This window comes from Sander lucioperca, chromosome 16 (genome assembly GCF_008315115.2).
Source record: "Sander lucioperca isolate FBNREF2018 chromosome 16, SLUC_FBN_1.2, whole genome shotgun sequence".
Taxonomy (NCBI): Eukaryota; Metazoa; Chordata; class Actinopteri; order Perciformes; family Percidae; genus Sander; species Sander lucioperca.
In genome coordinates, this window is record NC_050188.1 from 15,506,632 (window position 1) to 15,521,744 (window position 15,113).

At 40.9% G+C, this 15,113-nt stretch overlaps 2 pseudogenes; both read left to right on the forward strand.

Moving 5' to 3' along the window:
* The first annotated feature begins 3,980 nt into the window (after window positions 1-3,980).
* The window catches only part of LOC116064162, a 33,080-nt pseudogene continuing 21,947 nt past the window's right edge, over window positions 3,981-15,113 (forward strand).
* Window positions 4,166-13,157, forward strand: LOC116064159 (annotated as a pseudogene).

The following is a 15,113-nucleotide window of genomic DNA, read 5'->3' on the forward strand; positions in this document are numbered from 1 at the left end:
ATGTGTTTTATGAAAACATGTTCAAATGTGCTCCTAGTTTGCTGTCGCTAAACACACCAGACTCCATGTAAATAACCAATACTTTTAGCGTGTACAGAGCCAACATATTTTCACGTATGAATTGTTAAATTATGTGTTTATTTCAACCAAACCAGAGTGCTGATAGTTGAGAAAGGTGGAAGAACAAGCCCAGACGGCTTATCATAGTTTTATTTTGTGTTTCTCAACTTTGAATGAAGTGTCTTTTACCGTGATAAAATTACAGATTATTTACATGGAGTCTGGTGTAGTTTGGTGATGGTGATTTCGGGGCCGTTTCATGTTAAACAAAAAGGATCTTCCTCTTTAACAGAAAGGTCGACCTCCTTAGAAATCCTTTCCACAATGTTGTCAGACACTTTGGCACTTTTTTAAAATAGTAAATTGGGCGCATTTGCCCAACATCTAACAGTGAGAGAGAAAGGAGTAAAAGGTAACAAACCTGCTCTGTGTAACCGAAGCTGAGGGGTGAAAACAGCGTCCATTCGCTCCCGTTGTCTCTCGTTCTCCTCTTTTGAACGACAGAGTTCCTCCTCGTACTCTGCTATCGTTGTTTCAAACAGCCCAAATATCTCTTCAGCAGCCGCAGTTAGTCGCTGGTTGACAAAAGCTCTCAGCAGTCGGACTTTAGACATTTTCACACTATCACAGAAACCTTTTTCTACACACAAAATATCTTGCGTCTAGCGCTGTGTTTACACCGTTGCCACGCTGCGTTGCTAAACTACTAGCGTGCGAAGCTAACTTCAACAGCTCCGTAGCTACCGGGAGATGAGTGAGAGGTAAACATTCAGAAAAAGATGAGCAGCACAAAGTCCGTTCAGACAGGTTTATCCGGACATATAGAGGCTCTGCTGGAGCTCACAAACACACTTTCTCAACACAACAAAGCGACTGTAAAGTTTCAACAGGGGGATATAATACTGCTCAAACACCAACATCCGGTTCCGCTTTTTCTTTTTTTGAAGTTTTATGGCGGTGGGTAAACAACTTTTTGGTGAGCTTTACCGCCACCGTGTGAACCGGAGTGTGGATCAGAATGGCTTACAACAACTACAACTACTACTAACACACACACACACACACACACACACACACACATACACACACACACACACACACACGCGTTTGTTTCACTATCTTTGTGGGGACCCGTCATTGACATAATGCATTCCCTAGCCCCTTACCCTAACCTTAACCATCACAACTAAATGCCTAACCTTAACCCTTACCCTCACCCTAACCATAACATAATTCTAACCCTAATCCTAAAACCAAGTCTTAACCCTCAAACAGACCTTTAAAGTTGTGGGGTCCAGCATTTTGGGCCCCACAAGGCATACTGTATTCCCCGGTTTTTGGACCCCACGAATATAGTAAAACAAGCACACACACACACACACACACACACACACGAAACAACGTCAAGTTGTATAATTTGTAAAAAGGCTGTAAGATACAGTGTTAACACAACACATGTATACAACCATATGAAAATTCTGTCCTGGGTTTTAAAGTGCTCATATTATTCTCATTTTCAGGTTCATGATTGTATTTAGAGATTATATTAGAATAGTTTTACATGGTTTAATTTTCAAAAAACACCATATTTTTGTTGTACTGCACATTGCTGCAGCTCCTCTTTTCACCCTGTGTGTTGAGCTCTCTGTTTTAGCTACAGAGTGAGACCTCTCACTGCTGTAACATCTTTGTTGGGAGTCGCACATGCTCAGTAGCTAGGTAAGGACTACTAGCATGGATGTTTTTTTTTTCCAAGTTTGTATGTGTGTGGAAGCACCAGAGACACAAAATAACACCCCAAAATCCCAGAAAAAGTGATTTTTTTTTCATAATATGGGCACTTTAACTCATTAATAATCCAAAGGAAAAATCACAAAACCACTTCAAGGTCATGAGAAGTCATTCAGATTTAGCAATTTGATGATGCATCCACGCTGTAACGAATTTGAGTGTAGATTTTACAGTAAATACCTGGCAAAAAAGTTGCCAATAAAGTCTTTTAAAAGTGCTGTTAATTACTGTAGAAAAAAATTACAGTATACGGTACCTTTTAGGTTTTTGTTGTGTACAAATTACAGCAACTACTTGTTAACAGAAATACAACAATGAATTGTAATCTTGTTTGATTTTGTATTCTATTTAAATTACAGAAGTTACCTGGCAACTCGAGTTGCCAGTACATCGCTGTTAATACTACACAATACAATATGTTGCTGTAGAACATTTTTACAGTTAAAATTTTTTTTTTACAACATTAACAGCCATGCACATTATGCAGTGTTTTCAATAACACCATTGCATTAGATTCTCTTCACCTGTTAATTAAAATCAGAGTCAGAGCTGCAACAAAAACAAAACTTATTAAAATCAATAGAGCGTTACAATCCAAATGTAAGCATTTTTTGACACTTAAATCCAAAAAAATTGTAGCTTAAACTGTATAAAAGATTGCCTTTTTCAGTCTTAATCTCAAAATGCACCTTAATTATTCAAAAGTATCGGTATCGTATTGATATCGTATCGGTATCGGCGATACTGGCTCTGTATTTACTTGGTATCAGATCAATACTAAATTTTGCAGTATCGCACACCACTCTACTGATGCCTCTTTGCAACTCCCACAGTAGCTGCGAGTAGCCTCACAAACATGGTAACAGGTCTTCACAGAAGGCAAACATCAGATGATAGAGTTCTACTATCTGTCCACTAGATGGTGGTAACTGACCATCTAAGGAGCCAAAGATCAGCAACGTCAATGTCCTGCTGTGAGTGAGTGCAGTGAGCCATTTAACCCAGATTTATTTATGAGATTAGTAGCCTTAAGCTACAAACACACGCTCACTTTATTATCTCTTACGCTCCCTTGCATAGTGGCACATTCTTACCTGCACTTCTGTCATGTTTGTTTAATATCTGTTTAATGCTTTTTGCACTTTTCCATTTGCACAAACTGTATACAGATTCTGTACTACAATCAGTATTTATATTTGACCTCTATTTTTTTTGTAGACTCTTTGTTGTATTTTGTATGTTTATATTTTGCGTATTTAATGTGTAACTCTATGTTGTCTTGCACATTTTATGCCTTGTCTCAGCCTGGCCTCGTTGCAAATGAGAATTTGTTCTTAATTGGCTTACCTGGTTGAATAAAGGTTAAATAAAATAATAACATTAAGGAACATTATACAGGCTAGCTATATAAGTACCCTTAAGCATGATCTTATAGGCTACTTAAAATGTGTAAATATGACAAATCACCTGGCCTATAAAGGAACAAAAAAAATAATATACAAATAGTTGTGGTATAATGGCGCAATGGGTTAGTCTGCTGATTCTTCTTCTAATCGCATGAATTCATGTTTGTTTATTTATTTATTAAATAAATAAATAAATAATATATAATATAGTTGCTCAAAACCTTTCTTTTTAGTAAAATCTGGGTACACAAACAATGTTGTCAAAGCTTTCGTTAAGGTGATACTTGGAGCAAAGTCTCATGTTGTGTCGAGCCTTCTTAGTGTTTTAAAAATAGCTATTTTGAGGCTAGCATCAAAGTGCCCCGAGCACTCTTATTCAAAAGGCCATTTGACCGAAAAACGAAAATACGGTAAATCTTAAAAGTGGTGATTCCGTCCTAAATATGCTTTTAAATGAAAGTTTGACACGGGTACATTCACAAAAAGACCTTAGGTTGCATTTTGGCGAGAGTTACGCTTTAATGTGCAATGTAACTAAAACAGACAAAGGCTTTTTTTTTTTTAATAAATCAAAGTCCTTAAAACAAAACGTTTCACAAATGATAAAAGTGATACTATTTGAATAGCCTACTACTTGCCTGATGAAAAATATAGAAAGCTGAATTGGAATAATTAAATATCTTTATGGGCTTTTATTTTGAAGGTTATCCACGAAGTTGCAACAGAACCGGATGTTAGTATTTTAGCAATATGGCGCCTAACGTGAGTAGAAACAGTAGGTTCGCTTTGTTGTGTTGAGAAAGTGTGTTTGTGAGCTCCAGCAGAGCCTCTATATGTCCGGATAAACCTGTCTGAACGGACTTTGTGCTGCTCATCTTTTTCTGAATGTTTACCTCTCACTCATCTCCCGGTAGCTACGGAGCTGTTGAAGTTAGCTTCGCACGCTAATAGTTTAGCAACGCAGCGTGGCAACGGTGTAAACACAGCGCTAGACGCAAGAGAGTTTGTGTGTAGAAAAAGGTTTCTGTGATAGTGTGAAAATGTCTAAAGTCCGACTGCTGAGAGCTTTTGTCAACCAGCGACTAACTGCGGCTGCTGAAGAGATATTTGGGCTGTTTGAAACAACGATAGCAGAGTACGAGGAGGAACTCTGTCGTTCAAAAGAGGAGAACGAGAGACAACGGGAGCGAATGGACGCTGTTTTCGTCGCAACAGGAGAGCGGCTGTATTCGGATCTTTACGGTAAGTGAACGGCGCTGAAACGGTTAAATGTTTCTTGTTTGTGACTGTCTTTTCTCACATCTAACAAACATATGTTACTGTAAACAACCTCTCACACTGTTTACTGCAGTGGTGTAGTCTAATGTATTGTAGTGGGTATACTGTACTGTATATTGGCCATAATAATAAAGATGCTTTGTCGTGCGTTTATAAAGCGGCAGCTCAATCGCCATAGAGCCTCATGTTAAAAAAAATCCAAACTTCACAGCCGAATTTAACATGTTTACAGCCTGATATTGGTCTCTATTAGGGTTGAGGCCTCACGATACGATATCTTCACGATACTGTCTATCCTACTGTCTACTTCATTCCCTTATAATGCCCATATTTAATGCTGTCTTTTTTTTAAACTTTATCCTTGCACTGCTATAGTTTTTAAATGACTATGTCTACATTATTCTCTTATATTGTCCATATTTAATGCTGGCCTCTAGACTTTATCCTTGCACTATTGGACTCATTTGCACCTTACCATGCATACTGACACAGACACACACACACACACACACACACACACACACACACACACACACACACACACACCCTCTCATAGAGCACCTTAGCATGCGTACTGAATCACAGGGTCAGTCCCTGCCCTGCCCTGTCACTGCAAGCCTCTCATGCTTATACATCCCTTATAGTACATTCATGTGGATTTTTTATTTAGTATCTTTTCTTTTATTGTCCATATTTTTCATGTGGATTTGTTATTTTATCATCCTGTTTAGGATGTATGTGTATGTTCTGTGTGTGTGTGATGTCTTTAAGCTACTGGGATCTTGAATTTCCCCTTGGGGATCAACAAAGTATCTATCTATCTACTTATGTCACAATACGATATTATTGCGATTTTGAACGTATTGCAATATTCTGCGATACATTGCAATTTATTACCTTTTTTCCAACTTCAAATGTTTCCAAATTTCAAATGATGTCCCCAGTAGGAAACTTTGTCAACATCTGTTTCCTCTAAAAGGATACATTTCTCCGTTTGTTCATCTCACTTCAGCTTTCTTGCTGTAAAATGGGATTGCCAAGCAGACAAACTGACCAACACATATGTGATAGAAGATCGATACTCGGCGTCCCCTCCCCCTCACCCCCACCCCTTTAGCTAATGTCACCCTTCATGACTATTGTACAGGGGTGAATGTTTTTATAACTCACCATTTTAAAATATATTAAGGCTCAAAGCTTTGTACTGTTACTATCTACACAATATCTTATATAGTTTTTGAAAATGCACTTTTTTTTTAAATTGAAACAAGTATCCTTTATCATAAATAAATGTCTGGCATTTGCAGGAAAGCAAATCGATTGAAAATCGTTTGGAAATTCAGCAAGAAATGATGATTTGAACCTCCAGCCTGGATAGACACACATGCGTTAGGAGACACGACGTGTCTGTCCAAAAATATATATATATATATATATATATATATATATATATATATATATATATACACAAAGAAGCCAAGTATTGATCTATTATTATATACAGTATCTCACAAAAGTGAGTACACATTTTAGTAAATATTTCATTATATCTTTTAATGGGACAACACTGAAGAAATTACTCTTTGCTACAATGTAAAGTATGAAGTGTACAGCTTGTATAACAGAGTAAATGTGCTGTCCCCTCAAAATAACTCAACACACAGCCATTAATGTCTAAACCGCTGGAAACAAAAGTGAGTACACCCCTATGTTAAATTCCTATAGAGGCAGGCAGCTTTTTATTTTTAAAGGCCAGTTATTTCATGGATCCAGGATACTATGCATCCTGATAAAGTTCCCTTGGTCCCCACATCATCACATACCCTTCACCATACCCCCACATCATCACATACCCTTCACCATACCTAGAGATTGGCATGGTTTTATTTCAGTTAGTCTAATAGCTGGTATGATTTTATGGAAAGTACCCCATGCCAATCTCTAGGTATGGTGAAGGGTATGTGGTGATGTGGGGCTATTTTAATTCCAAAAGCCAAGGGAACTTTATCAGGATGCATAGTATCCTGGATCCATGAAATAACTGGCCTTTCAAAATAAAAGTCTGCCTGCCTCTATGGGAATTTAACATAGGGGTGTAATATTTACTAAAATGTGAGGGGTGTACTCACTTGTGTGAGATACTGTATGTGTTGGTCAGTTTGTCTGCTTGACAATCCCATTGACAATCTCATTTTGCAGCAATAAAATTGAAGTGAGATGAACAAACATAGAAAAGTATCTTTTAAGATTAAACAGTAAGTTTCCTTTTGGGGACATAATTTGAAATTTGGGAAAAATTTGAAGTTGGGAAAAAAAAGTAATAAATTGCAATATATCGCAGAATATTTCAATATGTTTAAAATCGCAATGATATTGTATCGTGAGGCCTCTGGTGATTCCCACCCCTAAAATATATATATAAATAATGCAGGTACATCTTTTCAGAGATCAATAAACTTTTATTTCTAATGAATATTTAGCCAAACACTGGAACTGGAAGACATTTTAAATATCCACAATTAATGAACAAAACAACCAAAAACAATAAATAAAATGGATGAAAACAAAAAGCATGCAAATGGAAATTATTGCGGGCGGAAAAATTATCGAGCTCATTTTTGTTTATCATGCGATTAATTGATTTATTGCATATTGCGACAGGCCTAATGAATATATCCATCAAATGTATTTAACTGAAACAGTCTTCATAGAATATAGTAATATATAGTATAACGATCACACTCAACAGATGATTTTGTGGTGACAGATTCTCTTTTTCTCCTCCTCTGCATTTCTTTCATTGCAGCAGTAAACATAAAGCAGCTAATCTAGTATCAATTTATGGCCATTTTAGGACAAAGGGGAAACGTTTCTCTTTGTTTAATAAAGGAATGCATGTGCATGTGGCTTTGACCAACTGCCACTTTGCTTGTTTGCAAGCCATGATGTCTCTCTCTCTCTCATGGGTGGGCCAAATTCTCTGGGCGGCCAAAGCAGAGAAAGGGGAGGTAACCTTTCCCCTTATGACGTCATAAAGGGAAGATTCCAGATCGGCCCATCTGAGCTTTCATTTTCTCAAAGGCAGAGCAGGATACCCAGGGCTTGGTTTACACCTATCACCATTTCTAGCCACTGGGGGACCATAGGCAGGCTGGGGGAACTCACATTAATGTTAAAAAACCTCAAAAAGTGAAATTTTCATGCCATGGGACCTTTTTAACCAGCGGATTCGGTATTCGTCCGAACCCCAAAAATCTGGATTTGGTGCATCCCTAAAAATATATGTATTTTTTTAACACGCTGGTATCAGATCGGTACTCTGTATCGGCCGATACGCAAGTTCAGGTATCGGAATCAGTATCGGGAAGCAAACAATGGTATCAGACCATCTCTAGCTAGAAGTCACGGAGCTCTCCGTCTGACCATGATTTCCCTTTCTCTCTCTCTCTCTCTCTCTCTCTCTCTCTCTTCACCAGTGGCTCCATCTAAGGAGGTGAAGGCGGTTGCAGGAGGCGGAGGTGACGGAGGAGCCCGGCTGCAGAGCTGCAGCGACGGCAGCCAGTACAGCAGGAGACCCAACAACTCGGGCAGAACAAGTGTAGTTTGGCAGTACTTCCAGTCAAAAGAGGGCGATTCAAGTCGAGCTACATGTTCAATCTGCAATGCCGATTTGTCTCGTGGTGGCAAGGACCCTAAACAACACACAACATCGCCGCTGTTAAAACATTTGCGTATGAAACATCCGAATGAATACGAGTTGTTCATGAAGGAATCTACAGACAGCAGCCAAAGTGCAGCAACTTCAGGTACGGTGATGTGTTTACTGTGTTAATGGACTGAGGATGGGAGTAGGATTCAGTATTCGGTTTCGGCAGAATCTTAACCAGTGGATTCGGTATTCGGCCGAACTCCAAAAATCTAGGTTCGGTGCATCCCTAAAAATGCAGTGTTTCCACACATAGACTATATTGTGGCGGTGCGCCGCACAATCAACACCTGCCTGAAGTTCACAAAAGGTTGGTATCTCGTGAACACCTTTTACACAATCACACGTTAAAAAGTGCTATCAAAATATTTAAATTCTGAATACAATGTTGTCAGTGTGTTAATGTTGGAGTCCCGACCCGACCCTTAGCAAACAAGCGATTGCGCCCGCTTTAGAAAGTTAACTCGTCGCAAGTTTGCGGTAAAATGCAGTCGGGTTGTCGAGGTCAAAACACCATATGTAGCAGCTGTGAATCAAATAAAGTTATTATAAACAACGTTATGTCATTTTTTTTACTCTTACACTGAATGTTTGCTGCTTCAATCCAGATGAGTATTGAAAAGTATTTCCCGCGACTGAAAAAGGCCCGTGTTGAGGACGAGGACCAGCCTGAACCGGAGGTATCGGTCTGAAACAGAGCTCAACAGTCCCAATTAGTTATGTTATTAATTTGTTTACAATATTTTTAGGCTTCAACCAGTGCTGCTCAAGCAGAAAGACACACTGGGAAAGAAAGATTCGTTAGGCATTGAAGAAAGAGTAGGAGAGGAGCGTGCCGCCCACAAATTGCTCTCTAATCTGTGGGAAACACTGAAATGTATTTTTAACACGCTGGTATCAGATCGGTACTCTGTATCGGCCGATACGCAAGTTCAGGTATCGGAATCGGTATCGGGACGCAAACAATGGTATCAGACCATCTCTAGCTAGAAGTCACGGAGCTCTCCGTCTGACCATGATTTCCCTTTCTCTTTCTCTCTCTCTCTCTCTCCACCAGTGGCTCCATCTAAGGAGGTGAAGGCGGTTGCAGGAGGCGGAGGTGACGGAGGAGCCCGGCTGCAGAGCTGCAGCGACGGCAGCCAGTACAGCAGGAGACCCAACAACTCGGGCAGAACAAGTGTAGTTTGGCAGTACTTCCAGTCAAAAGAGGGCGATTCAAGTCGAGCTACATGTTCAATCTGCAATGCCGATTTTTCTCGTGGTGGCAAGGACCCTAAACAACACACAACATCGCCGCTGTTAAGACATTTGCGTATGAAACATCCGAATGAATACGAGTTGTTCATGAAGGAATCTACAGACAGCAGCCAAAGTGCAGCAACTTCAGGTAAATAAAATGAAAAATACACTGCCAAATCACCATCATGATGCTGTTATTTCGGCCTACTTTTTATCCGTTTATTGCGATTAAAAAAAAAAAAAAAAATAACAACACAATCTGTATTTCAAGTCGCGCTGGAAGTAGCAGACATCAGACGCGGCGTTAAAACATTACCGTGCTTTTGGCTCCGCCAGGTGACGTTATTAATCCAGACAAGGCACCGTTTAATTTTCAGATGTATCTGTGACTTCCACACCAGGCACTAAGCAGCAACAGTGGTTTCTTTGGCCATATGAAGACGGAAAGAAACGTCGTTGGAGCCTAGAGCTCTACACCGGCGGGTACGTGAGGGCTGTTAACACAATTAAACACAAATGATCCAAATTTGATCCCGCGATTAAAGTCGCGCGAATGGCACGACTCAATTTTTCTTTTTGATTTCACCTTGGTGTGAACCCGCCTTTAGAGTGTGTCGGAAATGTCACGTCCCTTACCATAGCGGGCGTTAAGACGCCCCCCCCCCTGGGCCGCGCACATGCAGCTGAAAACAACGGCGCTGCAACAACAACGTCGTCTATTTCCTTACCAGTTTGAGCCAGAATCTGAAACAGAACCCGATACATCGTCCATACGACTGTGAATGGATGATCAAGTATTGTGTTCTAGGTCTTAAATCATTTCAAACGGGTCTTTATTGTCCTAGTTCCATGCAACACTGCCTCTAATGCTCATTTTTATTCATTCCGTGGTGTTGTAGTTCTTTCTTTCGATGACTACAAATGACACCAACATACAACTTATATTGCAGCCAATCAGCTTTGGTGTTATTGGCGCGAGCCTCTTTCAGATTGTACCACAGACATGAAACCGATTTTATTCTTCATCTATGGGGATGTGCAAGTTTAGCGATACTTGGCCTGAAAGACTGAATTTAGGGCTTAGTCTAGGTTGTGACAGCGGTCTTAAATTTCATTCATAATCATCTTAAAAAAAGTCTTAAATTCGACTTGGTAAAACCTGCAGAAACTCTGATTTACAAGTAAAAATTTTTCATTGTGGGGTTAGCGTTAGCCTGGTTAGCCATTGTTAGCACTACCAGCTCATAAAAACGCATTATGCTTTTTTTGTGCATACAAACAGCGTAGCAACATTTCCACAGATAGAAGTTGGACAGAACTGTGTGTACAACTGATTTAGTGGGACACAAATAAGACAGAAGTGCTAATAAGCTGTATGTTACTACAGCTTTCATTGCTGTTAATGCACGGGGCATCCATGTTGGATTTTGAGCTTGGGTTACTCTGAGGTTTTCTGACTTTGGCGCTCGGAAATCTGAGGTCAGGGGGCGTGTTTTCCGTCTTTGACCGCAGAGTACAAATGGAACGCACTATCGCTAATCGTGTAGATGATGGTGCGGAATTCACAAGTCTGTTAGGTTTGATTCCCAACACTGACACTGGATGCCTATTAATACAAGGAAAGACATATACATACTGTATTTTACTGCTATAAGATCACAAATTAATTTGCCTGTAGTAATAATAATAATAATGATGTAAGGCTTAAATATATTGGTTGCTTATTATCTGTTGTTGGACCTGTTTTATCTAACATCTGTAATGCTAGAAATTGCTATTTATTGTAATATGTTTGTTATATGTAATCACCATACTTTTATTTAGGTTTTCAGCTTACCGTGTTAGCTAAACCATAGTATATATATAACCACGTGTGTGTGTGTGTGTGTATATATATATCATATATATGAGATTGAACATACATCAGTGATGCCAAGTTTTCTCCTCCAGTCACACAATTTGCTACTTAAAAGTTTAGTTCAAATAACGTTATGTAACGCTAGCAACCAGCTCTTGTCATAGCTACAATGCTAACGTTACTACAGTGCTACTACTGAAACAAATGTATAAAAACTCACCAGGAATACCAACGTCTGGTCAACCCACACAAGCTAGCTGTTGACATCAGAGTCATATAAACTAGGCTATAGGAAATCCCAATCTTTTAATTTGCACTGAATTTTAAAATATAGAATATGTGTGCGTATACACAGGATAATCTATTGGAGGCACATTCACGAGTCTTCACTCTCATTGGCTACCCCTCTGCAAAAGTTGATTCGGAGTCAACTTTGGTCACTCCTACCGCTGTTCTCATAGGGAATGATTTAAAACGCTCAGCTCTGCTGCCGTTATTTAAGCTGCCAGTGGAACGTCAGCGTTACACCAATAGATAGCATGAAGTCACAGTTTTCCTCTGTGTGTTTCAGTGCTTCCTGCAGATGTCCAGCTGGTGTTGGTGGTTAAAGAAGAGGTTCCCCCTGAGCAGCAGGAGTGGAGCTCCAATCTGGACCAGGAGGAGCCAAAGCCCCCCCCACACATTAAAGAGGAACAGGAGGAACTGTGGAGCAGTCAGGAGGGAGAGCGGCTTCAAGGGCTGGAGGAGGCTGATATCAAGTTCCTGTTCACTTCTGTCCCTGTGAAGAGTGAAGAAGACGATGGAGAGGAAGCTCAGTCCTCACAGCTTCATCAAATAAAAGCTGAACACATGGAAACAGAAGCTGATGGAGAGGACTGTAGAGGAGCAGAACCAGACAGGAACTTACATCCAGTACATATTTTACAACCGGCTGCTCATGACCAGGCTTTGCACTCTGAACCTGAGGCTGATAACAGTAGAGATTGGGACGAGACCAAGGACCATCAGCCAGGTTTAAGCCCTCTGCAAAACGGGGAAGTTGCTGTCAGCGATTCCAGATGCAGTGCTGCTAAGAAAATATTTAGCTGCTATGAGTGTGGGAAAAGATTTAGCAAAAACAGACATCTGGAGGATCACATTAGAATCCACACAGGAGAGAAACCATTCAGTTGTTCAGTCTGTAACAGTTCTTTTAAACAGAGTGGAGGTTTACATGCACACATGAGAATCCACACAGGAGAAAAAGCATTCAGTTGCTCAGTCTGTAAGAAATGTTTTACACGGAGGGAAAGTTTGAAGACACACATGATAATCCACACAAGAGAAAAAACATTCAGTTGCTCAGTCTGTAAGAAATGTTTTAAACGGAGGGAAAGTTTGAAGGCACACATGAGAATCCACACAGGAGAAAAACCTTTGTTTTGTTGTTCCCTTTGTGATAAAGGATATATGTGCAGGTCAAGTCTTAAGTCACACATGATAACTCACACAGGAGAAACGCCATTCACTTGCTCAGTCTGTAAGAAATCTTTTGCATGGAGTGGACTTTTAGAGAGACACATGAGGATCCACACAGAAGATCCCCCTTTCAGCTGCTCAGACTGCGGCAAAGGATTTTTCTGCAAGTCAAATATGAAGAAACACATGAAGACTCATACAGGAGAAAAACCTTTTAGCTGTTCAGTCTGTAAGAAATGTTTTACACAGAATGGAAGTCTGAAGACACACATGAAAATCCACACAAGAGAGAGAGAAAAACCTTTCGCTTGTTCAGTCTGTGAAAAGTTTTATTCAAATAAGAGATATTTACGCACGCACATGAGAATTCACACAGGAGAGAAACCTTACAGCTGCTCGGAGTGTGACGAAACATTCTCTTACAGGGAAGCCCTGGTTCGTCACATGAGAATCCACACAGAGGAAACCCCTGCAGCTGAAGGAGAGGACTGTGGAGGACCAGAACCAGCCAGGAACTCGGACCCAGAGAGACTCGAAGGACCAGACACTAAGGACGAGACTGGAGACTCGTCCAGGGTTGCCACGGTCATGGAAAACCTAGCCTGGTTGCCAGCCGAACTTAGCCCCGCCCACAACATATGAGGTCGGGAAGTTCGGTCTGGACTTGACCCGTTGTGGAGCAACTATGCTCCAACCGGAGCTGTTCGGACCAATGAAATTGTCAGGGCGGGCTTTATACGATGATGGACAGATGATCAACAGTAACGTAATCAACCATGTCGGTACACGATCCGTTCTGCCTGCACGATCCGTTCTGCACATGCGCAAGATAATACTGTTTTACCGAGGATACGACCTGCACAATCTGTTCCACGCTAGCCTATGGCTAGCCTCCACCGGGAAGCTAACGTTAGTTTAGCTAACAGCTAATTCGGCTAACCGCTAGCTGACAGCTAGATTCAGTCTAAAATAACGTTAACTCAAACGTAATGGGAAAAGCAGCTACAGCAAAATTAAGACTTCACAGTAATAACAATAAAGACAAGTATTGAGTGATTGGATTTTAAATGAGCACAAGTAAAGTAGAACTGACGTAACCGCTGTTATATATGTTAACGTTTATTTTCAAGTTTTATTTTGAGGGTCTTTTAAAGTTATTACATGCTGTCTCAGCTAGCAGTTAGCCGAATTATCTGTTAGCCAAACTAACGTTAGCTTGCCTGTGGAGGCTAACAGCAGACCGCTACAATCAGCTAGCGGTTAGCCGAATGAGCTGTTAGCTAAACTAACGTTAGCTTGCCTGTGGAGGCTAACGGCAGACCGCTACAATCAGCTAGCGGTTAGCCGAATTAGCTGTTAGCTAAACTAACGTTAGCTTGGCTGTCGACCGGAAGCGTGGAACAGATCGTGCAGTGTCGTAAATCCTCGTACAACCGCGCATGCGCGAACATTTTGCGCATGTGCAGAACGGATCGTGCAGGCAGAACGGATCGTGTACCGACAAACCACGTCCCCAAAGAGCGCTCGGGTTGAATTTGTTTGCAACAAAGATGGCTGCCGCTGGAGAACTGAGATGTGTAGATTCCGCCATCACATCTGTTATAGAAGATACCGACAGCGCCTTCGTTTAAAAAGAGGAACAGAGAACACATTGCCACAGCCGTCCGCACGACACGGAAACTGCCGCCTCTGCCTTTGCTCTGTCGAAGCCTGCCTTTGACTCGCAGCTTCTGTGACGTCTGTCTCCGTTGCTCTGATTGGTTGGAGGTCTATCCAATTGAGTGCAGAGGCATTTTCTGTCCCGGTTCGGTTGAAACACGCCTCATAATCACAGCCCAGTGGAGCAGTATCAGACTCACATCACGGGTGGTGATGGCGCAGTGGATAGCGCGCAGTGACCTCTGACATAAATAGCAATTGTAAGTCGCTTTGGATAAAAGCGTCCGCTAAATGACATGTAATGTAATGTAATTCTGACTAGAATCTGAGTATGACGACGTCAGGCTAGTGTTCTGTCTCTTAACACAAACCAATCCATATTACTCAAGTCAAGCATAAAGCCTGGCTTACTCATAAAAGGTAGCCATGCACACAAACTCGGCTACAGTAGTTGACGCTAGCGCCTGTCTGTAACATAATTAGCACAACTGACTCAGCTAGAGTCTACCAGCTAAAGCCCTACTTTCACGGGATTAGTATCATCTGCATCTCATATTATATAGCCTACGACCTGCCGAATCACAGACATGTCGATTCGCACGGGACTAATATTATCACAGGACTAAATATGGTAGGTCATTTGCGGGGGAATTTCTAC